This window comes from Danio rerio, chromosome 20 (genome assembly GCF_052040795.2).
Source record: "Danio rerio strain M-AB ecotype USA chromosome 20, GRCz13ab, whole genome shotgun sequence".
Lineage (NCBI taxonomy): Eukaryota > Metazoa > Chordata > Actinopteri > Cypriniformes > Danionidae > Danio > Danio rerio.
This window is the reverse complement of record NC_141040.1, coordinates 10,142,035-10,156,310: the sequence shown is the minus strand read 5'-3', so window position 1 is coordinate 10,156,310 and position 14,276 is coordinate 10,142,035. Positions and strand designations below refer to the sequence as shown.

At 42.3% G+C, this 14,276-nt stretch overlaps 35 non-coding genes across 35 annotated transcripts; all 35 read left to right on the top strand.

Moving 5' to 3' along the window:
* Positions 1–13: 13 nt before the first annotated feature.
* trnal-caa (transfer RNA leucine (anticodon CAA)) lies at positions 14–125 on the top strand. Its single transcript has 2 exons — positions 14–51; positions 80–125. It is a non-coding gene; the product is annotated as a tRNA-Leu (tRNA).
* A 296-nt stretch (positions 126–421) lies between these two features.
* trnal-caa (transfer RNA leucine (anticodon CAA)) lies at positions 422–533 on the top strand. The gene is made up of 2 exons: positions 422–459; positions 488–533. It is a non-coding gene; the product is annotated as a tRNA-Leu (tRNA).
* Positions 534–653: 120 nt separating this feature from the next.
* Positions 654–765, top strand: trnal-uaa (transfer RNA leucine (anticodon UAA)). The gene is made up of 2 exons: positions 654–691; positions 720–765. It is a non-coding gene; the product is annotated as a tRNA-Leu (tRNA).
* A 92-nt stretch (positions 766–857) lies between these two features.
* trnal-caa (transfer RNA leucine (anticodon CAA)) lies at positions 858–969 on the top strand. Its single transcript has 2 exons — positions 858–895; positions 924–969. It is a non-coding gene; the product is annotated as a tRNA-Leu (tRNA).
* Positions 970–1,089: 120 nt separating this feature from the next.
* Positions 1,090–1,201, top strand: trnal-caa (transfer RNA leucine (anticodon CAA)). Its single transcript has 2 exons — positions 1,090–1,127; positions 1,167–1,201. It is a non-coding gene; the product is annotated as a tRNA-Leu (tRNA).
* A 352-nt stretch (positions 1,202–1,553) lies between these two features.
* On the top strand, positions 1,554–1,665 carry trnal-caa (transfer RNA leucine (anticodon CAA)). The gene is made up of 2 exons: positions 1,554–1,591; positions 1,620–1,665. It is a non-coding gene; the product is annotated as a tRNA-Leu (tRNA).
* A 282-nt stretch (positions 1,666–1,947) lies between these two features.
* On the top strand, positions 1,948–2,059 carry trnal-caa (transfer RNA leucine (anticodon CAA)). Its single transcript has 2 exons — positions 1,948–1,985; positions 2,014–2,059. It is a non-coding gene; the product is annotated as a tRNA-Leu (tRNA).
* Positions 2,060–2,643: 584 nt separating this feature from the next.
* On the top strand, positions 2,644–2,755 carry trnal-caa (transfer RNA leucine (anticodon CAA)). The gene is made up of 2 exons: positions 2,644–2,681; positions 2,710–2,755. It is a non-coding gene; the product is annotated as a tRNA-Leu (tRNA).
* Positions 2,756–2,847: 92 nt separating this feature from the next.
* trnal-caa (transfer RNA leucine (anticodon CAA)) lies at positions 2,848–2,959 on the top strand. The gene is made up of 2 exons: positions 2,848–2,885; positions 2,914–2,959. It is a non-coding gene; the product is annotated as a tRNA-Leu (tRNA).
* Positions 2,960–3,079: 120 nt separating this feature from the next.
* On the top strand, positions 3,080–3,191 carry trnal-caa (transfer RNA leucine (anticodon CAA)). The gene is made up of 2 exons: positions 3,080–3,117; positions 3,146–3,191. It is a non-coding gene; the product is annotated as a tRNA-Leu (tRNA).
* Positions 3,192–3,543: 352 nt separating this feature from the next.
* trnal-caa (transfer RNA leucine (anticodon CAA)) lies at positions 3,544–3,655 on the top strand. Its single transcript has 2 exons — positions 3,544–3,581; positions 3,610–3,655. It is a non-coding gene; the product is annotated as a tRNA-Leu (tRNA).
* Positions 3,656–3,747: 92 nt separating this feature from the next.
* Positions 3,748–3,859, top strand: trnal-caa (transfer RNA leucine (anticodon CAA)). The gene is made up of 2 exons: positions 3,748–3,785; positions 3,825–3,859. It is a non-coding gene; the product is annotated as a tRNA-Leu (tRNA).
* Positions 3,860–4,211: 352 nt separating this feature from the next.
* trnal-caa (transfer RNA leucine (anticodon CAA)) lies at positions 4,212–4,323 on the top strand. The gene is made up of 2 exons: positions 4,212–4,249; positions 4,278–4,323. It is a non-coding gene; the product is annotated as a tRNA-Leu (tRNA).
* A 296-nt stretch (positions 4,324–4,619) lies between these two features.
* Positions 4,620–4,731, top strand: trnal-caa (transfer RNA leucine (anticodon CAA)). Its single transcript has 2 exons — positions 4,620–4,657; positions 4,686–4,731. It is a non-coding gene; the product is annotated as a tRNA-Leu (tRNA).
* A 120-nt stretch (positions 4,732–4,851) lies between these two features.
* trnal-caa (transfer RNA leucine (anticodon CAA)) lies at positions 4,852–4,963 on the top strand. Its single transcript has 2 exons — positions 4,852–4,889; positions 4,918–4,963. It is a non-coding gene; the product is annotated as a tRNA-Leu (tRNA).
* Positions 4,964–5,055: 92 nt separating this feature from the next.
* trnal-caa (transfer RNA leucine (anticodon CAA)) lies at positions 5,056–5,167 on the top strand. Its single transcript has 2 exons — positions 5,056–5,093; positions 5,122–5,167. It is a non-coding gene; the product is annotated as a tRNA-Leu (tRNA).
* A 120-nt stretch (positions 5,168–5,287) lies between these two features.
* Positions 5,288–5,399, top strand: trnal-caa (transfer RNA leucine (anticodon CAA)). Its single transcript has 2 exons — positions 5,288–5,325; positions 5,365–5,399. It is a non-coding gene; the product is annotated as a tRNA-Leu (tRNA).
* Positions 5,400–5,751: 352 nt separating this feature from the next.
* On the top strand, positions 5,752–5,863 carry trnal-caa (transfer RNA leucine (anticodon CAA)). The gene is made up of 2 exons: positions 5,752–5,789; positions 5,818–5,863. It is a non-coding gene; the product is annotated as a tRNA-Leu (tRNA).
* Positions 5,864–6,145: 282 nt separating this feature from the next.
* Positions 6,146–6,257, top strand: trnal-caa (transfer RNA leucine (anticodon CAA)). Its single transcript has 2 exons — positions 6,146–6,183; positions 6,212–6,257. It is a non-coding gene; the product is annotated as a tRNA-Leu (tRNA).
* A 584-nt stretch (positions 6,258–6,841) lies between these two features.
* On the top strand, positions 6,842–6,953 carry trnal-caa (transfer RNA leucine (anticodon CAA)). The gene is made up of 2 exons: positions 6,842–6,879; positions 6,908–6,953. It is a non-coding gene; the product is annotated as a tRNA-Leu (tRNA).
* A 92-nt stretch (positions 6,954–7,045) lies between these two features.
* On the top strand, positions 7,046–7,157 carry trnal-caa (transfer RNA leucine (anticodon CAA)). Its single transcript has 2 exons — positions 7,046–7,083; positions 7,112–7,157. It is a non-coding gene; the product is annotated as a tRNA-Leu (tRNA).
* A 120-nt stretch (positions 7,158–7,277) lies between these two features.
* On the top strand, positions 7,278–7,389 carry trnal-caa (transfer RNA leucine (anticodon CAA)). Its single transcript has 2 exons — positions 7,278–7,315; positions 7,344–7,389. It is a non-coding gene; the product is annotated as a tRNA-Leu (tRNA).
* Positions 7,390–7,741: 352 nt separating this feature from the next.
* Positions 7,742–7,853, top strand: trnal-caa (transfer RNA leucine (anticodon CAA)). The gene is made up of 2 exons: positions 7,742–7,779; positions 7,808–7,853. It is a non-coding gene; the product is annotated as a tRNA-Leu (tRNA).
* Positions 7,854–7,945: 92 nt separating this feature from the next.
* trnal-caa (transfer RNA leucine (anticodon CAA)) lies at positions 7,946–8,057 on the top strand. The gene is made up of 2 exons: positions 7,946–7,983; positions 8,012–8,057. It is a non-coding gene; the product is annotated as a tRNA-Leu (tRNA).
* Positions 8,058–8,353: 296 nt separating this feature from the next.
* Positions 8,354–8,465, top strand: trnal-caa (transfer RNA leucine (anticodon CAA)). Its single transcript has 2 exons — positions 8,354–8,391; positions 8,420–8,465. It is a non-coding gene; the product is annotated as a tRNA-Leu (tRNA).
* Positions 8,466–8,585: 120 nt separating this feature from the next.
* Positions 8,586–8,697, top strand: trnal-caa (transfer RNA leucine (anticodon CAA)). The gene is made up of 2 exons: positions 8,586–8,623; positions 8,652–8,697. It is a non-coding gene; the product is annotated as a tRNA-Leu (tRNA).
* A 352-nt stretch (positions 8,698–9,049) lies between these two features.
* On the top strand, positions 9,050–9,161 carry trnal-caa (transfer RNA leucine (anticodon CAA)). The gene is made up of 2 exons: positions 9,050–9,087; positions 9,127–9,161. It is a non-coding gene; the product is annotated as a tRNA-Leu (tRNA).
* Positions 9,162–9,513: 352 nt separating this feature from the next.
* Positions 9,514–9,625, top strand: trnal-caa (transfer RNA leucine (anticodon CAA)). Its single transcript has 2 exons — positions 9,514–9,551; positions 9,580–9,625. It is a non-coding gene; the product is annotated as a tRNA-Leu (tRNA).
* Positions 9,626–9,717: 92 nt separating this feature from the next.
* trnal-caa (transfer RNA leucine (anticodon CAA)) lies at positions 9,718–9,829 on the top strand. The gene is made up of 2 exons: positions 9,718–9,755; positions 9,784–9,829. It is a non-coding gene; the product is annotated as a tRNA-Leu (tRNA).
* A 120-nt stretch (positions 9,830–9,949) lies between these two features.
* Positions 9,950–10,061, top strand: trnal-caa (transfer RNA leucine (anticodon CAA)). The gene is made up of 2 exons: positions 9,950–9,987; positions 10,016–10,061. It is a non-coding gene; the product is annotated as a tRNA-Leu (tRNA).
* Positions 10,062–10,153: 92 nt separating this feature from the next.
* Positions 10,154–10,265, top strand: trnal-caa (transfer RNA leucine (anticodon CAA)). Its single transcript has 2 exons — positions 10,154–10,191; positions 10,220–10,265. It is a non-coding gene; the product is annotated as a tRNA-Leu (tRNA).
* Positions 10,266–10,589: 324 nt separating this feature from the next.
* trnal-caa (transfer RNA leucine (anticodon CAA)) lies at positions 10,590–10,701 on the top strand. Its single transcript has 2 exons — positions 10,590–10,627; positions 10,656–10,701. It is a non-coding gene; the product is annotated as a tRNA-Leu (tRNA).
* A 528-nt stretch (positions 10,702–11,229) lies between these two features.
* On the top strand, positions 11,230–11,341 carry trnal-caa (transfer RNA leucine (anticodon CAA)). Its single transcript has 2 exons — positions 11,230–11,267; positions 11,296–11,341. It is a non-coding gene; the product is annotated as a tRNA-Leu (tRNA).
* Positions 11,342–12,298: 957 nt separating this feature from the next.
* trnal-caa (transfer RNA leucine (anticodon CAA)) lies at positions 12,299–12,410 on the top strand. The gene is made up of 2 exons: positions 12,299–12,336; positions 12,365–12,410. It is a non-coding gene; the product is annotated as a tRNA-Leu (tRNA).
* Positions 12,411–12,509: 99 nt separating this feature from the next.
* Positions 12,510–12,621, top strand: trnal-caa (transfer RNA leucine (anticodon CAA)). Its single transcript has 2 exons — positions 12,510–12,547; positions 12,576–12,621. It is a non-coding gene; the product is annotated as a tRNA-Leu (tRNA).
* Positions 12,622–14,276: the final 1,655 nt, after the last annotated feature.

The window sequence follows — 14,276 nt, the reverse complement described above, 5'->3', positions numbered from 1 at the left end:
GAATAAAGCGTGTGTCAGAATGGCCGAGTGGTCTAAGGCGCCAGACTCAAGGTGATTCAACCTTCTCAGGTAGTGAGATTTCTGGTCTCCAGCTGGAGGCGTGGGTTCAAATCCCACTTCTGACAATTGAATTTTCACATTGATTGCATAAGGAAATCTAGATGATTTATATGATTTTAATGCTGTGGCTGCGCTCTGAAATTTGCTTCAAGCGTGTGTCAGAATGGCCGAGGGGTCCAAAGCGCCACACTCAAGATGATTCTACCTTCTCAGGTAGTGAGAATTCTGGTCTCTTGCTGGAAGCGTGGGTTCAAATCCCCCTTTTGACAATCGATTTTTCACATTGATTGCATAAGGAAGTCTAGATAATTTACAAGATTTTAATGCTGTGGCTGCGCTCTGAAATTTGCCTCAAGCGTGTGTCAGAATGGCCGAGTGGTCTAAGGCGCCAGACTCAAGATGATTCAATCTTCTTTGGAAATAAGATTTCTGGTCTCCAGCTGGAGGCGTGGGTTCAAATCCCACTTCTGACAATTGAATTTTCACATTGATTGCATAAGGAAATCTAGATAATTTGCAAGATTTTAATGCTGCTGCTGCCGTGCTTTGAAATTTGCCTCAATGGAGTGCACTACACCATGCATAAAGCGTGTGTCAGAATGGCCGAGTGGTCTAAGGCGCCAGACTCAAGGTGATTCAACCTTCTCAGGTAGCGAGATTTCTGGTCTCCAGCTGGAGGCGTGGGTTCAAATCCCACTTCTGACAATTGATTTTTCACATTGATTGCATAAGGAAGTCTAAATAATTTACAAGATTTTAATGCTGTGGCTGCGCTCTGAAATTTGCCTCAAGCGTGTGTCAGAATGGCCGAGTGGTCTAAGGCGCCAGACTCAAGATGATTCAATCTTCTCTGGAAATGAGATTTCTGGTCTCCAGTTGGAGGCGTGGGTTCAAATCCCACTTCTGACATATGATTTTTTACATTGATTACTTTAGGAAATCTAAATAATTTACAATGTTCCAATCCTGCTGCTGCCGTGCTTTGAAATTTGCATCAATGGAGTGCACTACACTATAAACGAAGCGTGTGTCAGAATGGTCGAGTGGTCTAAGGCGCCAGACTCAAGGTGATATAACCTTCTTAGGTAGTGAGAATTGTGGTCTCCAGCTGGAGGCGTGGGTTCAAATCCCACTTTTGACAGTTGATTTTTCACATTGATTACTTATGGAAATCTGGATAATTTAAAACATTCTAATGCTGCTGCTGCCGTGCTTTGAAATTTGCCTCAATGGAGTGCACTACACCATACCTGAAGCGTGTGTCAGAATGGCCGAGTGGTCTAAGGCGCCAGACTCAAGGTATTTCAGCTTTCTCAGGTAATGAGAATTCTGGTCTCTAGCTAGAGCCGTGGGTTTAAATCCCACTTCTTACAATTAATTTTTCACATTTATTACTTAAGGAAATCTAGATAATTTTCAAGATTCTAATGCTGCTGCTGCCGTGCTTTGAAATTTGCCTCAATGGAGTGCACTACACCTTAAATGAAGCGTGTGTCAGAATGGCCGAGTGGTCTAAGGCGCCAGACTCAAGGTGATTCAACCTTCTCAGGTAGTGAGATTTCTGGTCTCCAGCTGGAGGCGTGGGTTCAAATCCCACTTCTTACAATTGATTGCATAAGGAAGTCTAGATAATTTACAAGATTTTAATGCTGTGGCTGCGCTCTGAAATATGCTTAAGCGTGTGTCATAATGGCCGAGTGGTCTAGGGCGCCAGACTCAAGATGATTCAATCTTCTCTGGAAATGAGATTTCTGGACTCCAGTTGGAGGCGTTGGTTCAAATCCAAATTCAGACAATTGAACTTTCACATTGATTGCATAAGGAAGTCTAGATAATTTACAAGATTTTAATGCTGTGGCTGCGCTCTGAAAATTGCCTCAAGTGTGTGTCAGAATGGCCGAGTGGTCTAAGGCGCCAGTTTCAAGATGATTCAATCTTCTCTGGAAATGAGATTTCTGGTCTCCAGTTGGAGGCGTGGGTTCAAATCCCACTTCTGACAATTGATTTTTCACATTGATTACTTTAGGAAATCTAGATAATTTACAACGTTCCAATTCTGCTGCTGTCGTGCTTTGAAATTTGCATCAATGGAGTGCACTACACTACAAACGAAGAGTGTGTCAGAATGGTCGAGTGGTCTAAGGCGCCAGACTCAAGGTGATATAACCTTCTTAGGTAGTGAGAATTGTGGTCTCCAGCTGAAGGCGTGGCTTCAGATCCCACTTTTGACAATTGATTTTTCACATTGATTACTTATGGAAATCTGGATAATTTATAACATTCTAATGCTGCTGCTGCCGTGCTTTGAAATTTGCCTCAATGGAGTGCAGTACACCATAACTGAAGCGTGTGTCAGAATGGCCGAGTGGTCTAAGGCACCAGACTCAAGGTGTTTCAACTTTCTCAGGTAATGAGAATTCTGGTCTCTAGCTAGAGCCGTGGGTTTAAATCCCACTTCTTACAATTAATTTTTCACATTTATTACTTAAGGAAATCTAGATAATTTTCAAAATTCTAATGCTACTGCTGCCGTGCTTTGAAATTTGCCTCAATGGAGTGCACTAGACCTTACATAAAGCGTGTGTCAGAATGGCCGAGTGGTCTAAGGCGCCAGACTCAAGGTTATTCAACCTTCTCAGGTAGTAAGATTTCTGGTCTCCAGCTGGAGGCGTGGGTTCAAATCCCACTTCTGACAATTGATTTTTCACATTGATTGCATAAGGAAATCTAGATAATTTACAAAATTTTAATGCTGTGGCTGCGCTCTGAAATTTGCCTCAAGCGTGTGTCAGAATGGCCGAGTGGTCTAAAGCGCCAGACTCAAGATGATTCAATCTTCTCTGGAAATAAGATTTCTGGTCTCCAGCTGGAGGCGTGGGTTCAAAACCCACTTCTGACAATTGAATTTTCACATTGATTGCATAAGGAAATCTAGATAATTTACAAGATTTTAATGCTGCTGCTGCCGTGCTTTGAAATTTGCCTCAATGGAGTGCACTACACCATGATAAAAGCGTGTGTCAGAATGGCCGAGTGGTCTAAGGCGCCAGACTCAAGGTGATTCAACCTTCTCAGGTGGTGAGATTTCTGGTCTCCAGCTGGAGGCGTGGGTTCAAATCCCACTTCTGACAATTGATTTTTCACATTGATCACTTATGGAAATCTAGACAATTTAAAACATTCTAATGCTGCTGCTGCCGTGCTTTGAAATTTGCCTCAATGGAGTGCACTACACCATAAATGCAGCGTGTGTCAGAATGGTCGATTGGTCCAAGGCGCCAGACCCAAGGTGATATAACCTTCTTAGGTAGTGAGAATTGTGGTCTCCAGCTGGAGGCGTGGGTTCAAAACCCACTTCTGACAATTGAATTTTCACATTGATTGCATAAGGAAATCTAGATAATTTACAAGATTTTAATGCTGCTGCTGCCGTGCTTTGAAATTTGCCTCAATGGAGTGCACTACACCATGAATAAAGCGTGTGTCAGAATGGCCGAGTGGTCTAAGGCGCCAGACTCAAGGTGATTCAACCTTCTCAGGTAGTGAGATTTCTGGTCTCCAGCTGGAGGCGTGGGTTCAAATCCCACTTCTGACAATTGAATTTTCACATTGATTGCATAAGGAAGTCTAGATAATTTACAAGATTTTAATGCTGTGGCTGCGCTCTGAAAATTGCCTCAAGTGTGTGTCAGAATGGCCGAGTGGTCTAAGGCGCCAGTTTCAAGATGATTCAATCTTCTCTGGAAATGAGATTCCTGGTCTCCAGTTGGAGGCGTGGGTTCAAATCCCACTTCTGACAATTGATTTTTCACATTGATTACTTTAGGAAATCTAGATAATTTACAACGTTCCAATTCTGCTGCTGTCGTGCTTTGAAATTTGCATCAATGGAGTGCACTACACTATATACAAAGCGTGTGTCAGAATGGTCGAGTTGTCCAAGGCGCCAGACTCAAGGTGATATAACCTTCTTAGGTAGTGAGAATTGTGGTCTCCAGCTGGAGGCGTGGGTTCAAATCCCACTTCTGACAATTGAATTTTCACATTGATTGCATAAGGAAATTTAGATAATTTACAAGATTTTAATGCTGCTGCTGCCGTGCTTTGAAATTTGCCTCAATAGAGTGCACTACACCATGAATAAAGCGTGTGTCAGAATGGCCGAGTGGTCTAAGGCGCCAGACTCAAGGTGATTCAACCTTCTCAGGTAGTGAGATTTCTGGTCTCCAGCTGGAGGCGTGGGTTCAAATCCCACTTCTGACAATTGAATTTTCACATTGATTGCATAAGGAAATCTAGATGATTTATATGATTTTAATGCTGTGGCTGCGCTCTGAAATTTGCTTCAAGCGTGTGTCAGAATGGCCGAGGGGTCCAAAGCGCCACACTCAAGATGATTCTACCTTCTCAGGTAGTGAGAATTCTGGTCTCTTGCTGGAAGCGTGGGTTCAAATCCCCCTTTTGACAATCGATTTTTCACATTGATTGCATAAGGAAGTCTAGATAATTTACAAGATTTTAATGCTGTGGCTGCGCTCTGAAATTTGCCTCAAGCGTGTGTCAGAATGGCCGAGTGGTCTAAGGCGCCAGACTCAAGATGATTCAATCTTCTTTGGAAATAAGATTTCTGGTCTCCAGCTGGAGGCGTGGGTTCAAATCCCACTTCTGACAATTGAATTTTCACATTGATTGCATAAGGAAATCTAGATAATTTGCAAGATTTTAATGCTGCTGCTGCCGTGCTTTGAAATTTGCCTCAATGGAGTGCACTACACCATGCATAAAGCGTGTGTCAGAATGGCCGAGTGGTCTAAGGCGCCAGACTCAAGGTGATTCAACCTTCTCAGGTAGCGAGATTTCTGGTCTCCAGCTGGAGGCGTGGGTTCAAATCCCACTTCTGACAATTGATTTTTCACATTGATTGCATAAGGAAGTCTAAATAATTTACAAGATTTTAATGCTGTGGCTGCGCTCTGAAATTTGCCTCAAGCGTGTGTCAGAATGGCCGAGTGGTCTAAGGCGCCAGACTCAAGATGATTCAATCTTCTCTGGAAATGAGATTTCTGGTCTCCAGTTGGAGGCGTGGGTTCAAATCCCACTTCTGACATATGATTTTTTACATTGATTACTTTAGGAAATCTAAATAATTTACAATGTTCCAATCCTGCTGCTGCCGTGCTTTGAAATTTGCATCAATGGAGTGCACTACACTATAAACGAAGCGTGTGTCAGAATGGTCGAGTGGTCTAAGGCGCCAGACTCAAGGTGATATAACCTTCTTAGGTAGTGAGAATTGTGGTCTCCAGCTGGAGGCGTGGGTTCAAATCCCACTTTTGACAGTTGATTTTTCACATTGATTACTTATGGAAATCTGGATAATTTAAAACATTCTAATGCTGCTGCTGCCGTGCTTTGAAATTTGCCTCAATGGAGTGCACTACACCATACCTGAAGCGTGTGTCAGAATGGCCGAGTGGTCTAAGGCGCCAGACTCAAGGTGTTTCAGCTTTCTCAGGTAATGAGAATTCTGGTCTCTAGCTAGAGCCGTGGGTTTAAATCCCACTTCTTACAATTAATTTTTCACATTTATTACTTAAGGAAATCTAGATAATTTTCAAGATTCTAATGCTGCTGCTGCCGTGCTTTGAAATTTGCCTCAATGGAGTGCACTACACCTTAAATGAAGCGTTTGTCAGAATGGCCGAGTGGTCTAAGGCGCCAGACTCAAGGTGATTCAACCTTCTCAGGTAGTGAGTTTTCTGGTCTCCAGCTGGAGGCGTGGGTTCAAATCCCACTTCTTACAATTGATTGCATAAGGAAGTCTAGATAATTTACAAGATTTTAATGCTGTGGCTGCGCTCTGAAATATGCTTAAGCGTGTGTCATAATGGCCGAGTGGTCTAGGGCGCCAGACTCAAGATGATTCAATCTTCTCTGGAAATGAGATTTCTGGACTCCAGTTGGAGGCGTTGGTTCAAATCCAAATTCAGACAATTGAACTTTCACATTGATTGCATAAGGAAGTCTAGATAATTTACAAGATTTTAATGCTGTGGCTGCGCTCTGAAAATTGCCTCAAGTGTGTGTCAGAATGGCCGAGTGGTCTAAGGCGCCAGTTTCAAGATGATTCAATCTTCTCTGGAAATGAGATTTCTGGTCTCCAGTTGGAGGCGTGGGTTCAAATCCCACTTCTGACAATTGATTTTTCACATTGATTACTTTAGGAAATCTAGATAATTTACAACGTTCCAATTCTGCTGCTGTCGTGCTTTGAAATTTGCATCAATGGAGTGCACTACACTACAAACGAAGAGTGTGTCAGAATGGTCGAGTGGTCTAAGGCGCCAGACTCAAGGTGATATAACCTTCTTAGGTAGTGAGAATTGTGGTCTCCAGCTGAAGGCGTGGCTTCAGATCCCACTTTTGACAATTGATTTTTCACATTGATTACTTATGGAAATCTGGATAATTTATAACATTCTAATGCTGCTGCTGCCGTGCTTTGAAATTTGCCTCAATGGAGTGCAGTACACCATAACTGAAGCGTGTGTCAGAATGGCCGAGTGGTCTAAGGCACCAGACTCAAGGTGTTTCAACTTTCTCAGGTAATGAGAATTCTGGTCTCTAGCTAGAGCCGTGGGTTTAAATCCCACTTCTTACAATTAATTTTTCACATTTATTACTTAAGGAAATCTAGATAATTTTCAAAATTCTAATGCTACTGCTGCCGTGCTTTGAAATTTGCCTCAATGGAGTGCACTAGACCTTACATAAAGCGTGTGTCAGAATGGCCGAGTGGTCTAAGGCGCCAGACTCAAGGTTATTCAACCTTCTCAGGTAGTAAGATTTCTGGTCTCCAGCTGGAGGCGTGGGTTCAAATCCCACTTCTGACAATTGATTTTTCACATTGATTGCATAAGGAAATCTAGATAATTTACAAAATTTTAATGCTGTGGCTGCGCTCTGAAATTTGCCTCAAGCGTGTGTCAGAATGGCCGAGTGGTCTAAAGCGCCAGACTCAAGATGATTCAATCTTCTCTGGAAATAAGATTTCTGGTCTCCAGCTGGAGGCGTGGGTTCAAAACCCACTTCTGACAATTGAATTTTCACATTGATTGCATAAGGAAATCTAGATAATTTACAAGATTTTAATGCTGCTGCTGCCGTGCTTTGAAATTTGCCTCAATGGAGTGCACTACACCATGATAAAAGCGTGTGTCAGAATGGCCGAGTGGTCTAAGGCGCCAGACTCAAGGTGATTCAACCTTCTCAGGTGGTGAGATTTCTGGTCTCCAGCTGGAGGCGTGGGTTCAAATCCCACTTCTGACAATTGATTTTTCACATTGATCACTTATGGAAATCTAGACAATTTAAAACATTCTAATGCTGCTGCTGCCGTGCTTTGAAATTTGCCTCAATGGAGTGCACTACACCATAAATGCAGCGTGTGTCAGAATGGTCGATTGGTCCAAGGCGCCAGACCCAAGGTGATATAACCTTCTTAGGTAGTGAGAATTGTGGTCTCCAGCTGGAGGCGTGGGTTCAAAACCCACTTCTGACAATTGAATTTTCACATTGATTGCATAAGGAAATCTAGATAATTTACAAGATTTTAATGCTGCTGCTGCCGTGCTTTGAAATTTGCCTCAATGGAGTGCACTACACCATGAATAAAGCGTGTGTCAGAATGGCCGAGTGGTCTAAGGCGCCAGACTCAAGGTGATTCAACCTTCTCAGGTAGTGAGATTTCTGGTCTCCAGCTGGAGGCGTGGGTTCAAATCCCACTTCTGACAATTTAATTTTCACATTGATTGCATAAGGAAATCTAGATTATTGATATGTTTTTAATGCTGTGGCTGCGCTCTGAAAATTGCCTCAAGCGTGTGTCAGAATGGCCGAGTGGTCTAAGGCGCCAGACTCAAGATGATTCAATCTTCTCTGGAAATGAGATTTCTGGTCTCCAGTTGGAGGCGTGGGTTCAAATCCCACTTCTGACAATTGATTTTTCACATTGATTGTATAAGGAAATCTAGATGATTTATATGATTTTAATGCTGTGGCTGCGCTCTGAAATTTGCTTTAAGCGTGTGTCAGCATGGCCGAGGGGTCCAAGGCGCCACACTCAAGGTGATTCTACCTTCTCAGGTAGTGAGAATTCTGGTCTCTAGCTGGAAGCGTGGGTTCAAATCCCACTTCTGACAATTGATTTTTCACATTGATTGCATAAGGAAGTCTAGATAATTTACAAAATTTTAATGCTGTGGCTGCGCTCTGAAATTTGCCTCAAGCGTGTGTCAGAATGGCCGAGTGGTCTAAAGCGCCAGACTCAAGATGATTCAATCTTCTCTGGAAATAAGATTTCTGGTCTCCAGCTGGAGGCGTGGGTTCAAAACCCACTTCTGACAATTGAATTTTCACATTGATTGCATAAGGAAATCTAGATAATTTACAAGATTTTAATGCTGCTGCTGCCGTGCTTTGAAATTTGCCTCAATGGAGTGCACTACACCATGATAAAAGCGTGTGTCAGAATGGCCGAGTGGTCTAAGGCGCCAGACTCAAGGTGATTCAACCTTCTCAGGTGGTGAGATTTCTGGTCTCCAGCTGGAGGCGTGGGTTCAAATCCCACTTCTGACAATTGATTTTTCACATTGATCACTTATGGAAATCTAGACAATTTAAAACATTCTAATGCTGCTGCTGCCGTGCTTTGAAATTTGCCTCAATGGAGTGCACTACACCATAAATGCAGCGTGTGTCAGAATGGTCGATTGGTCCAAGGCGCCAGACCCAAGGTGATATAACCTTCTTAGGTAGTGAGAATTGTGGTCTCCAGCTGGAGGCGTGGGTTCAAAACCCACTTCTGACAATTGAATTTTCACATTGATTGCATAAGGAAATCTAGATAATTTACAAGATTTTAATGCTGCTGCTGCCGTGCTTTGAAATTTGCCTCAATGGAGTGCACTACACCATGAATAAAGCGTGTGTCAGAATGGCCGAGTGGTCTAAGGCGCCAGACTCAAGGTGATTCAACCTTCTCAGGTGGTGAGATTTCTGATCTCCAGCTGGAGGCGTGGGTTCAAATCCCACTTCTGACAATTGATTTTTCACATTGATCACTTATGGAAATCTAGACAATTTAAAACATTCTAATGCTGCTGCTGCCGTGCTTTGAAATTTGCCTCAATGGAGTGCACTACACCATAAATGCAGCGTGTGTCAGAATGGTCGATTGGTCCAAGGCGCCAGACCCAAGGTGATATAACCTTCTTAGGTAGTGAGAATTGTGGTCTCCAGCTGGAGAAGTGGGTTCAAATCCCACTTTTGACAGTTGATTTTTCACATTGATTACTTATGGAAATCTGGATAATTTAAAACATTCTAATGCTGCTGCTGCCGTGCTTTGAAATTTGCCTCAATGGAGTGCAGTACACCATAACTGAAGCGTGTGTCAGAATGGCCGAGTGGTCTAAGGCGCCAGACTCAAGGTGATTAAACCTTTTCAGGTAGTGAGATTTCTGGTCTCCAGCTGGAGGCGTGGGTTCAAATCCCACTTCTGACAATTGATTTTTCACATTGATTGCATAAGGAAGTCTAGATAATTTACAAGATTTTAATGCTGTGGCTGCGCTCTGAAATTAGCCTCAAGCGTGTGTCAGAATGGCCGAGTGGTCTAAGGCGCCAGACTCAAGATGATTCAATCTTCTCTGGAAATGAGATTTCTGGTCTCCAGCAGGAGGCTTGGGTTCAAATCCCACTTCTGACAATTGAATTTTCACATTGATTGCATAAGGAAATCTAGATAATTTGCAAGATTTTAATGCTGCTGCTGCCGTGCTTTGAAATTTGCCTCAATGGAGTGCACTACACCATGAATAAAGCGTGTGTCAGAATGGCCGAGTGGTCTAAGACGCCAGACTCAAGGTGATTCAACCTTCTCAGGTAGTGAGATTTCTGGTCTCCAGCTGGAGGCGTGGGTTCAAATCCCACTTCTGACAATTGATTTTTCACATTGATTGCATAAGGAAGTCTGGATAATTTACAAGATTTTAATGCTGTGGCTGCGCTCTGAAATTTGCCTCAAGCGTGTGTCAGAATGGCCGAGTGGTCTAAGGCGCCAGTCTCAAGATGATTCAATCTTCTCTGGAAATGAGATTTCTGGTCTCCAGTTGGAGGCGTTGGTTCAAATCCCACTTCTGACAATTGATTTTTCACATTGATTACATTAGGAAATCTAGTTAATTTACAAGATTTTAATGCTGTGGCTGCGCTCTGAAATTTGCTTTTAGCGTGTGTCAGAATGGCTGAGTGGTCTAAGGTGCCAGACTCAAGGTGTTACAACCTTCTCTGGTAATGAGATTTCTGTTCACTAGCTAGAGGCGTGGGTTTAAATCCCACTTCTTACAATTAATTTTTCACATTGATTACTTAAGGAAATCTAGATAATTTTCAAATTTCTAATGCTACTGCTGCCGTGCTTTGAAATTTGCCTCAATGGAGTGCACTACACCATGCATAAAGCGTGTGTCAGAATGGCCGAGTGGTCTAAGGCGCCAGACTCAAGGTTATTCAACCTTCTCAGGTAGTGAGATTTCTGGTCTCCAGCTGGAGGCGTGGGTTCAAATCCCACTTCTGACAATTGAATTTTCACATTGATTGCATAAGGAAATCTAGATAATTTATATGATTTTAATGCTGTGGCTGCGCTCTGAAATTTGCCTCAAGCGTGTGTCAGAATGGCCGAGGGGTCCAAGGCGCCACACTTAAGGTGATTCTACCTTCTCAGGTAGTGAGAATTCTGGTCTCTAGCTGGAAGCGTGGGTTCAAATCCCACTTCTGACAATTGATTTTTCACATTGATTGCATAAGGAAGTCTAGATAATTTACAAAATTTTAATGCTGTGGCTGCGCTCTGAAATTTGCCTCAAGCGTGTGTCAGAATGTCCGAGTGGTCTAAAGCGCCAGACTCAAGATGATTCAATCTTCTCTGGAAATAAGATTTCTGGTCTCCAGCTGGAGGCGTGGGTTCAAAACCCACTTCTGACAATTGAATTTTCACATTGATTGCATAAGGAAATCTAGATAATTTACAAGATTTTAATGCTGCTGCTGCCGTGCTTTGAAATTTGCCTCAATGGAGTGCACTACACCATGAATAAAGCGTGTGTCAGAATGGCCGAGTGGTCTAAGGCGCCAGACTCAAGGTGATTCAACCTTCTCAGGTAGTGAGATTTCTGGTCTCCAGCTGGAGGCGTGGGTTCAAATCCCACTTCTGACAATTGATTTTTCACATTGATCACTTATGGAAATCTAGACAATTTAAAACATTCTAATGCTGCTGCCGTGCTTTGAAATTTGCCTCAATGGAGTGCACTACACCATAAATGCAGCGTGTGTCAAAATGGCCGAGTGGTCTAAGGTACCAGACTCAAGGTGATTCAATTTTCTCTAGAAATGAGATTTCTGGTCTCCAGCTTGAGGCGTGGGTTCAAATCTCATTTCTGACAAAAAAAAGTCCACATTGATTACATAAGGAAATCTACATAATGTACAAGCTCTTAATACTGTGGCTAATGAATGGTCGAGTTTTCTAAGGTACCACACTCAAGGTGATTCAATTTTCTCTAGAAATGAGATTTCTCATCTCCAGCTGGAGGCGTGGGTTCAAATCCCACTTCTGACAATTGATTTTTCACATTGATTACATAAGGAAATCTAGTTAATTTACAGGATTTTAATGCTGTGGCTGCGCTCTGAGATTTGCCTAAAGCGTGTGTCAGAATGGCCGAGTGGTCTAAGGTGCCAGACTCAAGGTGTTTTAACCTTCTCAGGTAATGAGAGTTCTGGACTCCAGATGGAGGCATGGGTTCAAATTCCACTTCTAACAATTGTTTTTCACATTGATTACTTAGGGAAATCTAGATAATTTACAACATTCTAATGCTGCTGCTGTGCTTTGAAATTTGCCTCAATGGAGTGCACTACACCATAACTGAAGTGTGTGTCAGAATGGAGGAGTGGTCTAAGGTGCCAAACTCAAGGTGTTTCAACTTTCTCAGGTAATGAGAATTCTGGTCTCTAGCTAGAGGCATGGCTTTAAATCCCACTTCTTACAATTAATTTTTCACATTGATTACTTAAGGAAATCTAGATAATTTTCAAGATTCTAATGCTGCTGCTGCCGTGCTTTGAAATTTGCCTCAATGGAGTGCACTACACCATGAATAAAGTGTGTGTCAGAATGGCCGAGTGGTCTAAGGTGCCAGACTCAAGGTAATTCAAACTTCTCAGGTAGTAAGAATTCTGGTCTCCAGCTGGAGGCGTGGGTCCAAATCCCACTTCTGACAATTGATTTTTCACATTGATTGCATAAGAAAATCTAGATAATTTAAAAGGCGCCAGAAATTTGTCTCAATGGACTGCACTACACCATGATTGAAGCGTGTGTCAGAATGGCCGAGTGGTCTAAGGCGCCAGACTCAAGATGATTCAATCTTCTCTGGAAATGAGATTTCTGGTCTCCAGCTGGAGGCGTGGGTTCAAATCCCACTTCTGACAATAGAGTTTTCACATTGATTACATTAGGAAATCTACATGATGTACAAGATTTTAATGCTGCGGCTAATCAATGGCCGAGTGGTCTAAGGTGCCAGACTCAAGGTGATTCAATTTTCTCTAGAAATGAGAATTCTGGTCTCCAGCTGGAGGTCTGGGTTCAAATCCCACTTCTGACAATTAATTTTTCACATTGATTACATAAGGAAATCCAGATAATTTACAACATTCTAATGCTGCTGCTGTCGTGCTTTGAAATTTGCCTCAATGGAGTGCACTACACCATAAATGAAGCGTGTCTTAGAATGGCTGAGTGGTCTAAGGCGCCAAACTCAAGGTGCTTCAACCTTCTCAGTTAATGACATTTCTGGTCTCCAGGTGGAGGAGTGGGTTCAAATCCCGCTTCTGACAATTGATTTTTCACATTGATTACATAAGGAAATCCAGATAATTTACAACATTCTAATGCTGCTCCTGCTGTGCTTTGAAATTTGCCTCAATGGAGTGCATTACACCATATAGGAAGCGTGTGTCAGAATGGCCGAGAGGTCTAAGGCGCCAAACTCAAGGTGATTTAACCTTCTTAGGTAGTGAGAATTTTTGTCTACAGATGGAGGCATGGGTTCAAATCCCACTTCTGACAATTGATTTTTCACTTTGATTACTTAAGGAAATCATAATTTACAAGATTTTAATGCTGCTGCTGCACTTTGAAATTTGCCTCTGTGGAGTGCACTACATCATAGAAGAGGCGTGTGTCAGGATCGCCAAGTGGTCTAAAATGCCTGACTCAATGTGATTCAACCTTCTCATGTAATGAGAATTCTTGTCTTCAGATGGAGGCGTGGGTTCAAATTTTACTTCTGATAATAGAGTTTTCACATTGATTAAATTACAAAAAGAAATGTAAATAATTTACAAGTTTTAAATGCTGCTTTTGCGCTATGGCATTTGCCTCAATAGAGGCATTAATTGTGGAATAACAGTGTCATGGTTGTCAGAATGGCAGAGTGGTCTAAGGCCCCAGATTTAAAGGGGATTAAACACTCTAAGGCAATGAAAATTCTGGTCTCTGTGTTGAGGCGTGGGTTCAAATCCCAATTCTGACAAAATAGCTTTTAGATTGATTCGATTAGAAAAAGAAATGTAGATGTTTTCCAGGTTTTCATTGCTGCTGTTGCACCCTGAAATTTGCCTCAATGGAGTGCATTACACCATAGATAAAGCGTGTGTCAGAATGGCCGAGTGGTTTAAGAGGCCACACTCAAGGTGATTTAATCTTCTCAGTTAATGAGAATTCTGGTCTCCAGCTGGAGGCGAGGGCTCAAAACCCATTTTTGACAATAGAGTTTTCACATTGATTACATAAGGAAATCTGGATTATTTACAAGATTTTAATGCTGCTACTGCGCTTTGAAATTTGCCTCAATGGTGTGCACTACACTATAAAAAGAGGCGTGTGTCAGGATCGCCGAGTGGCCTAAGGTGCCAGACTCAAAGTTATTCAACCTTTTCACGCAATGAGAATTCTTGTCATCAGATGGAGGCGTGGGTTCAAATCCCAATTCTGACAACAGAGTTTTCATATTGATTATAATAGAAAAAGAAATGAAAATAATTCAAAGGTTTCTAATGTTGCAGTTGTCCATTGCAGTTGG